At 34.9% G+C, this 13,213-nt stretch overlaps 1 protein-coding gene across 6 annotated transcripts in view; it reads right to left on the bottom strand.

Moving 5' to 3' along the window:
- Positions 1-13,213, bottom strand: part of LOC106134424 (fibroblast growth factor 22) — a 162,397-nt gene that overhangs the window by 63,560 nt on the left and 85,624 nt on the right. The window lies entirely within an intron of this gene.

Below are 13,213 nucleotides of genomic sequence, written 5' to 3'. Positions count from 1 at the left end.
AGTAAAATTTGAGGAGTTTCACTTACTCTTTCAAGACTTTACCGATAGACCGTTATTAGTGAAATGTACAATTAATATAGTTAATTACTCGAGGTCAAATATAAGAACGATTTTTTCAGAATCAGAAAACAGTGCCGTGTGGTTCCCGGCACCAATGAAAAAAGAATAGGACCATTCCATCTCTTTCCCATAAATGTCGTAAAAGGCGACTAAGGGATATGCTTACAAAATTGTGATTCTTTTTTTAGGCGATGGGCTAGCAACCTGTCACTATTTGAATCTCAGTTCTATCATAAAGCCAAATAGCTGAACGTGGCCATTCAGTCTTTTCAAGACTGTTGGCTCTGTCTACCCCGTAAGGGATATAGACGTGACAATATGTATGTATGTATGTTTTTTCAGAACTCCGAGAATAAGCTAATGGAATTTTGCAAAAGTCTATCTGTTCATTTGTTTTGCGAATTAAGGAATTATTCTTACTTTTCAAGGTCAAATACCTACAGGTTCCTTTTGAAAATATCCTAGCATATAAATGCGAAAGTCTATGAGTATGTATGGATGTTTGTTACTCTTTCGCGCAAATATAACTGAACCGATTATAATGAAATTTGGTGTATAGGTAGCTACTTTTCATCCCGTAGTTCCCGCGAGATTGATACCACGCTGACGAAGTCGCGGGCGGCCGCTAGTTTATAATACAGGACATTAAATACAGTTGAACTAAATACCGCTTAACCGCAAAATACTCTGACAAACGAGATAGAAACCACAGAAATTCAAATTTGTTCATATCTAAAGGCCTGTGCATACCAAACGCAGGTCAGAAGCAGTGCAGTCTGAAAGCGGGCCCGCACCAAGTTGTATAATACGAGAGAACTTCAAACTATTCACACTGCAGCTGCGGCGGGACAGATCGAGCGCGGGCCCGCGTTTTTAATTAAATATGACAAGTTCAAAAAGTATCGGTGTATTAAATAAATAACAAAAAATAAATAATTTAGCCTTACAATTTTTTTATAAAATAATTTGAGTGCGTTTGATATCAATCTGCCTGGCGGTAAGCAAGATGAAGCTTAAAATGGTGCGCGCAAGCTCAAATAATGTCTAATCACATACATACATATGATCACGTTTATATCCCTCGCGGGGTAGACAGAGTCAACAATCTTGAAAATACTGAATAGCCACGTTCAGCTATTTGGCTTAATGATAGAATTGAGATTCAAATAGTGACAGGTTGCTAGCCCATCGCCTAAATAAGAATCCCAAGTTTGTAAGCCTATCCCTAAGTCGCTTTTTACGACATCCATGTGAAAGAGATGGAGTGGTCCTATTCTTTTTTTGTATTGGTGCCGGGAACCACACGGCACCTATGCCTATTTACTATTGCCTTGAAAATGCCATAACATTAATTACCCCGTTAACTCCTACCACTCAATCGTGTGATCATTACCGGTCTATTACAAATAGTCCACCATAATTGACGCCTATCGGTATGCTACAACCTCACCATAAATGGTCCGTCGTCGGTGACAGACCGGATTTCCAGTTTAGGTTAATCGTGGTGCAAATAGAGCAAATTATCATTAACCTAGTCCCATGGAGAATGATTTTGGAAAAGTCAAATTTTGAGTGATACATTAATATCGTGCCGTCTATTTCAGAAGTGAATGAGAATGAAGCAAAAGAAGTATGCAGGGATCGTGACAAGTGGAATGTCGGAAAATCCTTGGCAAATGCATTTATAGATCACAAGTCTCGAACTTACTTCGAGGCTAACTCAATCTGTGTAATTTGTCCCGTAAAAAAAAAACATATCCAATTTCAAACATCTAGACTTCTTCTATACATTAATACAAGCTTTTTCCCACAACTTCGCCCGCGTGAATTTAGCGCATTAATCTTTAAAAAGGCGAATAAGGGACAGGCTCACAAACTTTGGATTATTTTTTAGGCGATGGTCTAGCAACCTGTCACTAGTTGAATCTCAATTATATCGTTAAGCCAAATAGCTGAACGTGGCCATTCAGTCTTTTCTACAATTTTGGCTCTGTCTACCCCGCAAGGGATATATACGTGACCATATGTATGTATGTATGTATGGACTGAAATCCGCGGACGCCGAAGACCGGACCAAGTGGAGAGAGAAAAGTCTGAAGGTGGACCCTGGGCTCCGAAACACTCCTGTGGAAGGTGCAACCTGGGAACACGCAGAGATTAGAGAGAGACAAAAAGCGACGAATTTAACGACAACTACAAAAAAAAAACGACGAAATTAGCACCATTTACAAAAAGCAACTAATTAAACGCCGCCTAGTAACAAAAAGCGACGAATTTAGCGCTACCTGCAAAAAAATATACGGGTTTTTTGCAAAACGGGAACTTTAGTTTTTACCGGGATAAAAGGTACCCTATGTCCCTCTCCAGACTGTTAATTATAATTAATTATATTTAATTTATTATATACGTGTTATTTCATGAAGATTAATTCAATAGACCCGTGAAGAGGTAACAAACAAACAAATAAACTTATTTTCGCATTTATAATATTGTTGTCATTGGGATATAGACTTCCATATTGGCTCTGTGCTGTCATAACAAACAGAATAACCTTAATTAATACGACCAAATCGACGTGTGCGCAGTCAGAAAACCCATTCATCTTGACCAGTCGCTCCTTAAATAAGCCATCTTACCAAGAAGATGTATGTAAATCATTTTACACCATGTTTTGTAATAATGAATCGGTAATACGAATTGCTTCATAAGTGCAATGGTATGGAATGGATACACACATACATACAAATATATCATCACGTCTATTGTTTATAAACTTGGGATTCTTCTTTAAGACGATGGGCTAGCAACCTGTCACTATTTTAATCTAAATTCTATCAAAAAGCCAAACAGCTGAACGTGGCATTTCAATCTTTTCAAGACAGTTGGCTCTGTCTACCCCGCAAGGGTTATAGACGTGATTATATGTATGTACACTTAACAAAGCGGGCGGTCTGATCTCTTCTTCTCTTTTTGCTACTGCTAATAATAGTTAATGCGAGTGAAGACAGGCGTCGATGATGTATGTGCGTCTACTAATGACGTGCTCGGAAAGGAGATGGTATGCGTTTCGGGAAATTATATTTGCACGAGTTATTGTATTAAATATAGTACTGAAATACAGGCTTCGCTTAGTTCAGACGCCAATTTATCAAAATCTTGTTTTATTGTAACCTAACAATGTACAATTCTATCATAAAGCCGTACAACTGAAAGTGGCCAAGTCTTTTTCAGATGGCCGTGTCTACCCCGCAAGGGTATGGACGTGACCATATGAACATGTATGTAACAATGTTCAATCTAGCAACCATGATTTAAGAGGAAATTAAGGATTTTTCTAAATTTAACTTCTGTTCAATCAATAATGCGATATCGATTCAAAATGTCAAACAAAATCATCATTAATGTATATCAGTGCTTTGCAAATGTATTTTTTTTTTTACCGTATAAAGCCCAATGAACATTGTAAACCAATCAATTCGCATGAATGCTAATGTAGATTAAGTTTGTATGAAGATAAACTAATAAAAGTCACATTTGTCACACGGCCGTGTGAAGATTGTAGTTATTAAAGTTTTTTAGTAAGATAAATATATTAAAGTCCTTACTAGTGATGTGCCGGATCGTAAAAAATTTATATCCGCGAATATGGATCCGAATACGGATATTTAGTGTCTACGTATCCGCGGATCTTCCGCAGATACGTAGACGAACGTATCTTGATCAAATTAAGGACGTCCTGGTAAAGGGTCAGGTCAAAAGTATCCGAACCGACGAGCTTGCATGAAGAGATTTATGAATGTGGATGAAGCGAAGGAAGTATGCAGAGATCGTGGCAAGTGGAATGAGGTAGTCTCTGCCTACCCCTCCGGGAAAGAGGAGAAAACAGGGAAACTTATTCACCCTTGAGGGCTTCAATGCTGCCCAAAATAACTATTCCACGGCCCAATAACCTTATCAATTGTGACGCAATTGCAAATGGCCGATCTATTTTTCTCAATCATTAGTTTATAAGCTAATTTTCTCACGTCCCGCGTCTTGTAATCCAGATCTGTAATCTGTATGCAAATATCCTGCATCTAGTAATTACATTGTAATCAGTCGGTGATAACTATGTAATATAGCGTTATAACGAGAGCCCAGTTATGGATAAGTTGAGTTTTACACGGCGTGAAATATGAGCGAGTATATGTCATTAGGGAAAAATTGTCTTGTTATAATTATGGCTTATATACATACATATGACATACGAAAAAGGTAAACTTTAAACATGACTTGTATGAATAAAAACCGGATTGGATTGAAGAGATTTATCTGTACTACTATAGGTAGTTATGTTTAAGATGATATTTCCGCACTTGGTAAAATTACAAAAACAAATTTTATAGTAAAAAGTTTACAAACAAATTCAAAAACTTTTGCTTTGATTAGAGTGAGAAAGAAAGATACGTGTCTCACAATAAAACCACTGATTCAATGGCAAAAACATATCATTAAGATACTCGTATCTGGGAGGACGAAGGTGAAAACCTATTCACATGGGGATTACTTGTTTTTGCTAATTCGTCAGGGCCGAACCTAGGTAATTTACCGTCATTTTTATTTAATACAATATTTGTAGCGTCACGCATTAAGAAATATGTTTATATGTGTTTGGTGAAATAGAAATGATATCACATTCGTATAGAGTGCAGTATTTTTATTTAGGACTCTTGAAGTAAAAATTTACAAAACTAATCCACTTAAATACACATTCAATAAGTAGTCAATTTGTCTGATTGATTATACATGGAAATTTGCACGAGTTTACACAAAAATTTTATAATACACCAAATCTTTCCTCGGAAGAAAATGAATGGATGAACAATGCTTTAAAAGGTAGACAAAAAATATATGAATTGATTTAAAATAATCTCGAAGTCTGTTTCGAATTTGAACCAATGAAACCATTTCGTCCCAATCCGTACCTGCCACGAGCTGTCAGAATTTGGATTATGATGTTACAAAATACAACTATACTACAGAAAAAAATTATGTTTGGATAAATTAGTCCTGGTTTGATTAATGAAAGAGATCCCTTTTGTGCTAAGAGCTACTTTTTTGGGAGAGTAATTGATATATACTGGAAAAAATACACGTATATGACAGTTTTTTTTTATTAAGTAGGTATTTACCTAAGTACCTTAAAAATAGGACTACTCCATCTCTTTCCCATGGATGTCGTAAAAGGCGACTAAGAGATTGGCTTACAAACTTGGGACTCATCTTTTAGTCGATGGGCTAGCGACCTGTCACTATTTGAATCTCAATTCTATCATTAAGCCAAACAGCTGAACGCAGCTTTTCAGTGTTTTCAAGACCGTTGGCTTTATGTACCCCGCAAGGGATATATGTATGTAAATATCAAGTAATACATTTTAGTGTGCTACTTTATTAAAAAAACATGTTTCGCTATATCATATTTCGTCGCAACTATGTTAGATACCGCAAACATGCGGTCCAGTCCCAATTGTACACCGCACTGGTGATAAATGACCGAAACGTAAAACTGTGGAGTGGTATTAGACATATTTTATTTCGAGATGAACTAGGGAACAAACAGCACGCGGGGAGGACTGTACCTGATGAAAATATTCTCTTTATAATTATAGCTTTAGATTTGTGCAAATCAGTAATAAAAAATAAAAACATTTCAATCGGTTCTGCAGTTTCTGAGAAAAAAGCGGCCCGGGACTGCGATGTTTTGAAATGTTGTGTTTATGCTCTTAGCTCGATATAGGGTTTTCTCTATCATGGCATAGAGATGACGTCACAATAATATAAAGACTTTTTATTGCACCATAAGAAAAAAAAAAACATTTAGATTTCATCTTAACTAAACACTGACGGCATGATTTCCATGTATTGTTTGCGGCTTTTAACTACATACATAGATACAATCACGTCTATATCTCTTGCGGGGTAGATAGGGCCAACAGACTTGAAAAAACTGATTGGCCACGTTCGGCTGTTTGGCTTAATGGTAGAATCGAGATTCAAATAGTGACAGGTTGCTAGCCCATCGCCTAAAAGAAGAATCCCAAGTTTATAAGCCTATCCCTTAGTCACCTTTTACGATATCCATGGGAATGAGAGGGAGTGGTCCTATTCACTTTTATTGGTGCCGGCAACCACACGGCTTTTAACTTAAACAAATAATTATCGTATAAGGGCATGATAATAAAAATACGAAGGGAGTATCTACTCTACGGTTTTCCTATTCTTGTACAGCAAGTTGAACAATTAGGTGACACAATTGGACGCGGAGACCGCGCGAATTATCACTTACAGACACACAGAACCTTACTGTTTGTGTCATAATCTTAATTTATTGTATCTATATTGATTTTAGCCACAGATTTCTGCGTAGCTAAGAAATAAATCTTAGCTCCTGTCGACACTTCCGTGGATAGATAAAATATAATTGTACTCGTAGATATATTTCATAAATGTGAATACAATCTTAATGATGGCTTCTTGGGCTTTTACGAAATTACGAGTACGATAACGAGTATTAACTGTTGTATTGCAAATTATTGAGTATTTAAAAATTAATAATTTTAAAATGGAGTACTGAGTAAAACTACTACGAGTGACTAATAAAAATAAAATTATAGGAATAATATTTTTCACATACAAACATACATACATTACCAAAATCACGCCTATTTTCTGGCAGGGGTAGGCAGAAACTATATCTTTCTACTTACATATTAATCATGCCTTTTTATAAACTTTTAAGAACAGAACACGCATTTCTTATACACTTACGACTTCAAAGACACGTGGAAGTTATCTTTAACAAAATACAGTATTGATATTACTAAAGATTAACCACTGAAGACCCCCACAATATAATTACAACGGACAGACAGACATATCGGTGTATCAAAGCGTTGAATCGCGTCATTTTTTACAGTTTTTATTGGCATCCTGGCATTCTGCCAAGATGAGATTTGGCAGGTCCGTTAAGGCGATGTGGTATTAGGATTTTTTTGCCGTTTTAAATTTTTTAATAAAGTAGGTACTTATACTAAAAATCCTGCTTATTCAGAATTACCCGGAGTAGAGAGAGGGTAGGCAGATACTTAGTAAATATTAAGTATAAGGGACAAATCACACAGATTGAATTGATCCCAAAGTAAGTTCAAGACTTGTGTTACGGGATACTCACTCAAGGGTACTATATTTAATAATATATACTTAAATAGATGAACATCCAAGCGAAAAAGATCTTTTCCATCATGATCTGACCGGGAATCGAACCTGGGACAGTTGAGTCGAGAATCCTAAAATTGCGCCAAACACGCCACAATGCTTCCGGGCACAAGGACCGCCTTCCAACTTTTCTCTTTTGCTTCTTTGTTTGGTCTTCGGCATACATTTTTCCATTTAAAGCTATAATGTTATCTGAATATAGGATTGGCTGATAATTATAAATAATCTTCACATCCTATAACTGTTAATTTATTTCAACTTCGTTACACCCGTTTTTTTTGATCTCAAGCTTTATCTGCCATCCTCGACTCTTATGTCTCACACTCATGCACATCTCTTTCATTCTTAGGCTACTTTCACTTCTCTTATTTAAATACGTTCCTTCTTTAATTCCATCATCAAGCCATATAGCTGAACGTGATCTAACAACAAGACTGCTGGTTATCTCTACCCCGCAAGGGATAAAGACTTTATTATACGTACATATTTATGAATTTATATATCCTCTTTCATCTTAATGAGACCGGGTCCATCTTTTGAATTTTTCATGTTTAATTCCACACCGCGATTATATTATTCCCATAAAGTACCTGTATAATTATACAAGTATTTTAATGGGTATTATATAATGCCTATTATAATAGGCAACACTGTGACAAGCACTGTTATTGGTTGGGCGCATCACGCCACCGCCAAAAAGAGGAGACCTCCCGCTCGCTACCGCGACGATTTGTAACAAAGTTATGTATTTAGTTATTATGTTTTAAATTTAAATGTTATGTTTTGTTTTTGTAGTGTCCGTTTAAATATAAGAAAAACGGGAATACAAACTAAGTTAACAAAACATCTCTAACTTGGCCTTAACAGTAAATCGTAATCCAACCCTGTGTGGTCACATAACTCTGCTCGCATCCAAATTTTCAAATGATAATGAAGTACGAAATTTATCCTCTAAATGTTATGTTAATTATAACTCATTTTAATTACATGAAAAATTGTTATTAATGAATTTGTTAAATGTTTTATTTATTTTACTTCCACATTATAATCACGGTACGATTTTTGATATTTTATGTATGTATATGTATTTTGTATTTATTTTATGTATCTATAATGAAAATACATATAGGCCACGTAGATATATTCAAATAGTGATAGGTTGCTAGCCCATCGCCTAAAATAAGAATGCCAAATTTATAAGCGTATCCCTTGATCGCCTTTTACGACATCCATGATCACGAAACGGAGTGGTCCTATTCTTTTTCTAATGGTGCCGGTTTACTTTTGTATATACCTACCTTAATTAAAAAATATAAAAAAAATGCGATAATTTTTAATCCGAACATTCTGCTCTCATTGTGTATGGCACCATTTTCTTAAACACGAGATTAAAAACACATAAAACTAAATGGACTTTATCGTTTGTCCTAAATCCCTGATTTTATGTATTTTTAACTTTGATTTTCTTTTAAATTAAATGATAATTTATTTGCATAAAGTACGTCATAATTAACATAAATTAAAATTTATTGAGTATTATATGTTGTTATTTGACTTACGATAAAAATCTCAATAAGACTGCGTACGAACTTACCTGAAAATAAAAGAAAACATTAGGTATTTACTTAAAATATATACTCATTTAAAGTTACTAATTTCACACAACAAAAAAAACTCTATATCTATAACGTGTAGGTAAGAATTTTGTTTTAGGCTTACAATAGAAAAATATCATAGAAATGTTCGATTTTCTTTGAAATTAATTTAGTAAAGGAACATCCACAGATACAAAACAATTTCTTTATACAAATTATAACGTAAACAAGTCTAGACTTGGACGTAAAGATCAACAATTGAATAACTTTTCAGTACACACCTGTTTCATACCGGTAGTGTCGCTCATCACTTTCTAACCTACGTAAATTTTATATCTATCCCTTTCCAACTTCTATTTTCGTTTTCACAAATGGCCTTGTTAAAGGTGAATAGCCGACGTCTGAATTTGCATATAAAAATATCTAACAATAACATCATTGCCTTACGTAAACAGTGAAATAAAAAAAAAACGGTTCCAACATTACGTAATGTTTTATTGTGTTAATTTTAGTACGCGTTTGAAATTTGAAAAATGAAGTTCACGGTCGTTTCATTCATTCGATTTTCAAATTATATTTTTTAAATGTGCCAGCGTAGACGTGATTGTCATGCGTTCATTACCCATTTGTCGTAAAGGGGACATATCTATGAATGAATGAATGAATGAATGAACACTTTATTGTACAACATAATAACATAGTAACTTAAATTAAATATAATCTAAGTAGGAAGTACAATTGGCGGTCTTATTGCTAAAAGCAATTTCTTCCAGACAACCGATGAATGGATAGTAATTTTATCACACAAAGCCGGACGGGATGTAACAAATGCAACAGACAAGCTAATGAGTATTAATGCATAGACAAAAAATATTATAAATCCTTTACCTACATACATACATATTATGTATACATAACAATACATACATATTATATATACATAACAATACATACATATTATATATACATAGAAATACATACTATATATTTATATAATATATACTGATAAATAAAATATATAATAATACATAATAACTATTACGATGATGTGTAACATTGTTGCAAATAAAATTCCTTCACTTGAGATTTAAAAGAGTTTAACGACTGTGCTTTCCTAATGGACACTGGCAGGGCGTTCCACAATATAGTAGCTTTAATAGTGAAAGATTTAGCTAGAAACCTAGTCCGATGCACCGGAGTTCTCAAAGATAAATTATCATTAGATCTAAGATTGCGGGGGTGAGAATCAGCAAGAAAAACAAATCGTTCCTTCAAGTAATGCGGGGACAATGGGTTAAATAAGATGTTATAAAGAAGATACAGTATATGGCAATCCCGACGGAGTCGAATAGGAAGCCATTTGAGTTTAGATCTAAATACCGAAACATGATCATACTTCCGCAGGCCAAATATAAACCTAATACAATAATTTTGCAGACGCTCTAGTTTATTCAGCTGGTCCTCTGTAAGGTCAGTATAACAGACATCTGCGTAGTCAAGAAAAGGAAGCAAGAGAGACTCAGCAAGCGAAATTTTAGTGGCAGTCGGTAAGAAGTTACGAAGCCGTCTAAGAGAGGCTGCAGATCCAAAAAGTTTACGACATATAGACTGAATTTGATTGGCCCAAGAAAGACTATCGTTCATCAGTAAGCCCAGATTTCTAACACACTTACTATAAGGAATAGTAACCCCTTCAAAAACTACATCAGGTAAAGCAGCATAGTTTACATTTGAGAGCATATAAGAACTACCTATAATAATTACTTGTGTTTTAAGTGGGTTTACTTTAAGTCCATATTCATTACTCCACTTAGAAATACTCAGAAGATTAGAATTAGTTTGATGAATAGCATTATTAATGTTCTCTAATGGTGCTTTGATATAAATCTGCAGGTCATCCGCGTATAAATGATATTGAGATGAAATATTTTCGGTTATAGAATTTATAAATATAGAAAATAAGAGCGGTGACAATACACCACCTTGCGGTACGCCAGCTGAAGTATTGCACCAATTCGAGTAAGAATCTCCAAGGCGAATACGTTGGCGTCGGCCATATAGATAACTATGAAACCACTCGATCGCCGCTGGGGAAACGTTGATAGAACGCAATATACCGATGAGTATGTCAAAGTTGACCGCATTAAACGCATTGCTGAAATCCAAAAGAGTTAAGACAGTTAACTGACGCTCCTCCATGCCACAGCGTATATCATCTGTGATTTTTACAAGGGCTGATACCGTACTATGCCCCTTGCGAAAGCCAGACTGCATGGAATTAAATAAATTATTAGAATGGAGAAAATTGCGAATCTGGTCTTGAACAAGACGCTCTAATACTTTTGAAAGGAAAGGAAGGATTGATATGGGACGATAATCAGATAGTAATTTAGGATTGGGTTTCTTGGGCAAAGGAATAATATGCGCTTCTTTCCAAAGAGAAGGAAACACAGAGTCTAATAAACATGTATTAAAAATATGGCAAAGAACGGGTAGAATATGTTCTAAAATTGGAATCAACATATTACGACTAATACCGTCAACCCCAACAGCGTTAGATGTAATCGCCATTACGCTTTTATGGACTTCATCAGCGGCGAATTGGCAGAAAAGAAACGGTGCATGTTCGGGAGCTGAAATGGTGGAAAGATAATTTAGTGTTGAATTTTTTGTTGAAATATCCATATCCGGAGATGAAGAAAAATGAGAATTCAAAGAGTTAATGTCTACATCATTTGAAATATTATGATTTTTGAAATTGCCCACTCCCAAAGAACGTAGAAATTTCCAAGTTTTTACTGGATCTCCATTTGTAACTGACTCATGAATATGTCTACGCTGCGCATCACGTAATGCTCTGTTGCAGTGATTACGAATACTAGTGTATTTAGTTTTGTTAACTTCACTAGGATTACACTTATACCTGGTCTTAGCAGCCGCTTTCCTGTTCATTAACACTTTCAAATCATGAGTCAGCCACGGAGCTGGTAAATGTTTAATTTTAAATGATCTTAGCGGAGCATGAATGTCGTAGAGTTTAGTGATTGTGGAATTGAAAATTGTAATTTTATCATCAATCGACTCAGCATTTACAACAGGTGACCAGTCAATATTTCGCGCATCTTCTTGAAGTTTATCTTGATTTATGCCACTAAAATTTCGTTGAATAATAATTTGCGGTTTATATTTTGGAGGACGAACTTTGTAAGACAAAAATAACAAATCATGGAAAGAAAAGGCATCGGCAGCATGTTGACTATGTTTAGCAACATGTTGTGAAGAAGAAACCAGTATGAGGTCCAGAAGAGATGGTAATTTATTCGGCACATGATGCGTTGAACTGAGTGGGAGAATATGCATATTGCTAGAATGAATGATGGATTCAAATGTCGAACTTCTATTGTCTTTTTTAAGAAGGCAGGTGTTGAAATCGCCCATGATTACGCTGTGATTACAAGTAGGAAGAAAATCTTCTAGAAGTTTTTCAAACGATGAAAAATAATTTATGCCGGAAGAGGGACAGTAGTATACACCTAGAAGGACTTTTATGTGATTAAAATTTAACTCAATAAAGATATGTTCACCAGCATTTGGAGGTGGTGGCTGCGCAGACATACTTACAACGGAATAGGGAATATTAGAACGTAAATAAATGGCAACTCCTCCACCCCGCATATTAGTGCGATCATTACGTATTAAATGGTAACCCGGTAGGGGGAAAGAGACAGACTGAAGAGAGGTAGTAAGCCAAGATTCAGATACTAATATAGCGTGAATATTTTTGTTAGAAAAAGTTGCCTGAAAATCAGAGAAATGTGCCGGAATGCTTTGAGCATTTATGTGAACAACATTGAAATTTTTCGGTACATCGGACAATTCACCGTCAATTATATCGGAAAGAGAAGGAATACTGACATAGCTATCATCACTGGAACAAGATAAATACTCTAAATTGTCGATACTTTCATTTACATTATCATCATCGTATAGTATATTCAACATAATATATAAATAAAATATACGAATTTACAATAAAATAAAATTATATATAAATTAATATAAATAAAATAAAATAAGAGTAATTAACCTAAGTATGCAACCAAAATAATACTCCACCGACCGGTTGTGCAGTCATTTGGATCATTTCCAAACAGCACAATGCAAGCAACGTTATTATATTATGTTTGTAACCGCAAAATGTAAAAGAAACAAAAAAAAAAAAAAAAAAAAATATAAACAATAAAATTTCTAAACAAAATTGTAAACAAAGCATAGAGCATAGCTAAACGCAACAAGTGAAAAAC

This window comes from Amyelois transitella, chromosome 20 (assembly GCF_032362555.1).
Source record: "Amyelois transitella isolate CPQ chromosome 20, ilAmyTran1.1, whole genome shotgun sequence".
NCBI classification, from domain to species: domain Eukaryota; kingdom Metazoa; phylum Arthropoda; class Insecta; order Lepidoptera; family Pyralidae; genus Amyelois; species Amyelois transitella.
This window is presented reverse-complemented; position numbering and strand designations above follow the sequence as displayed.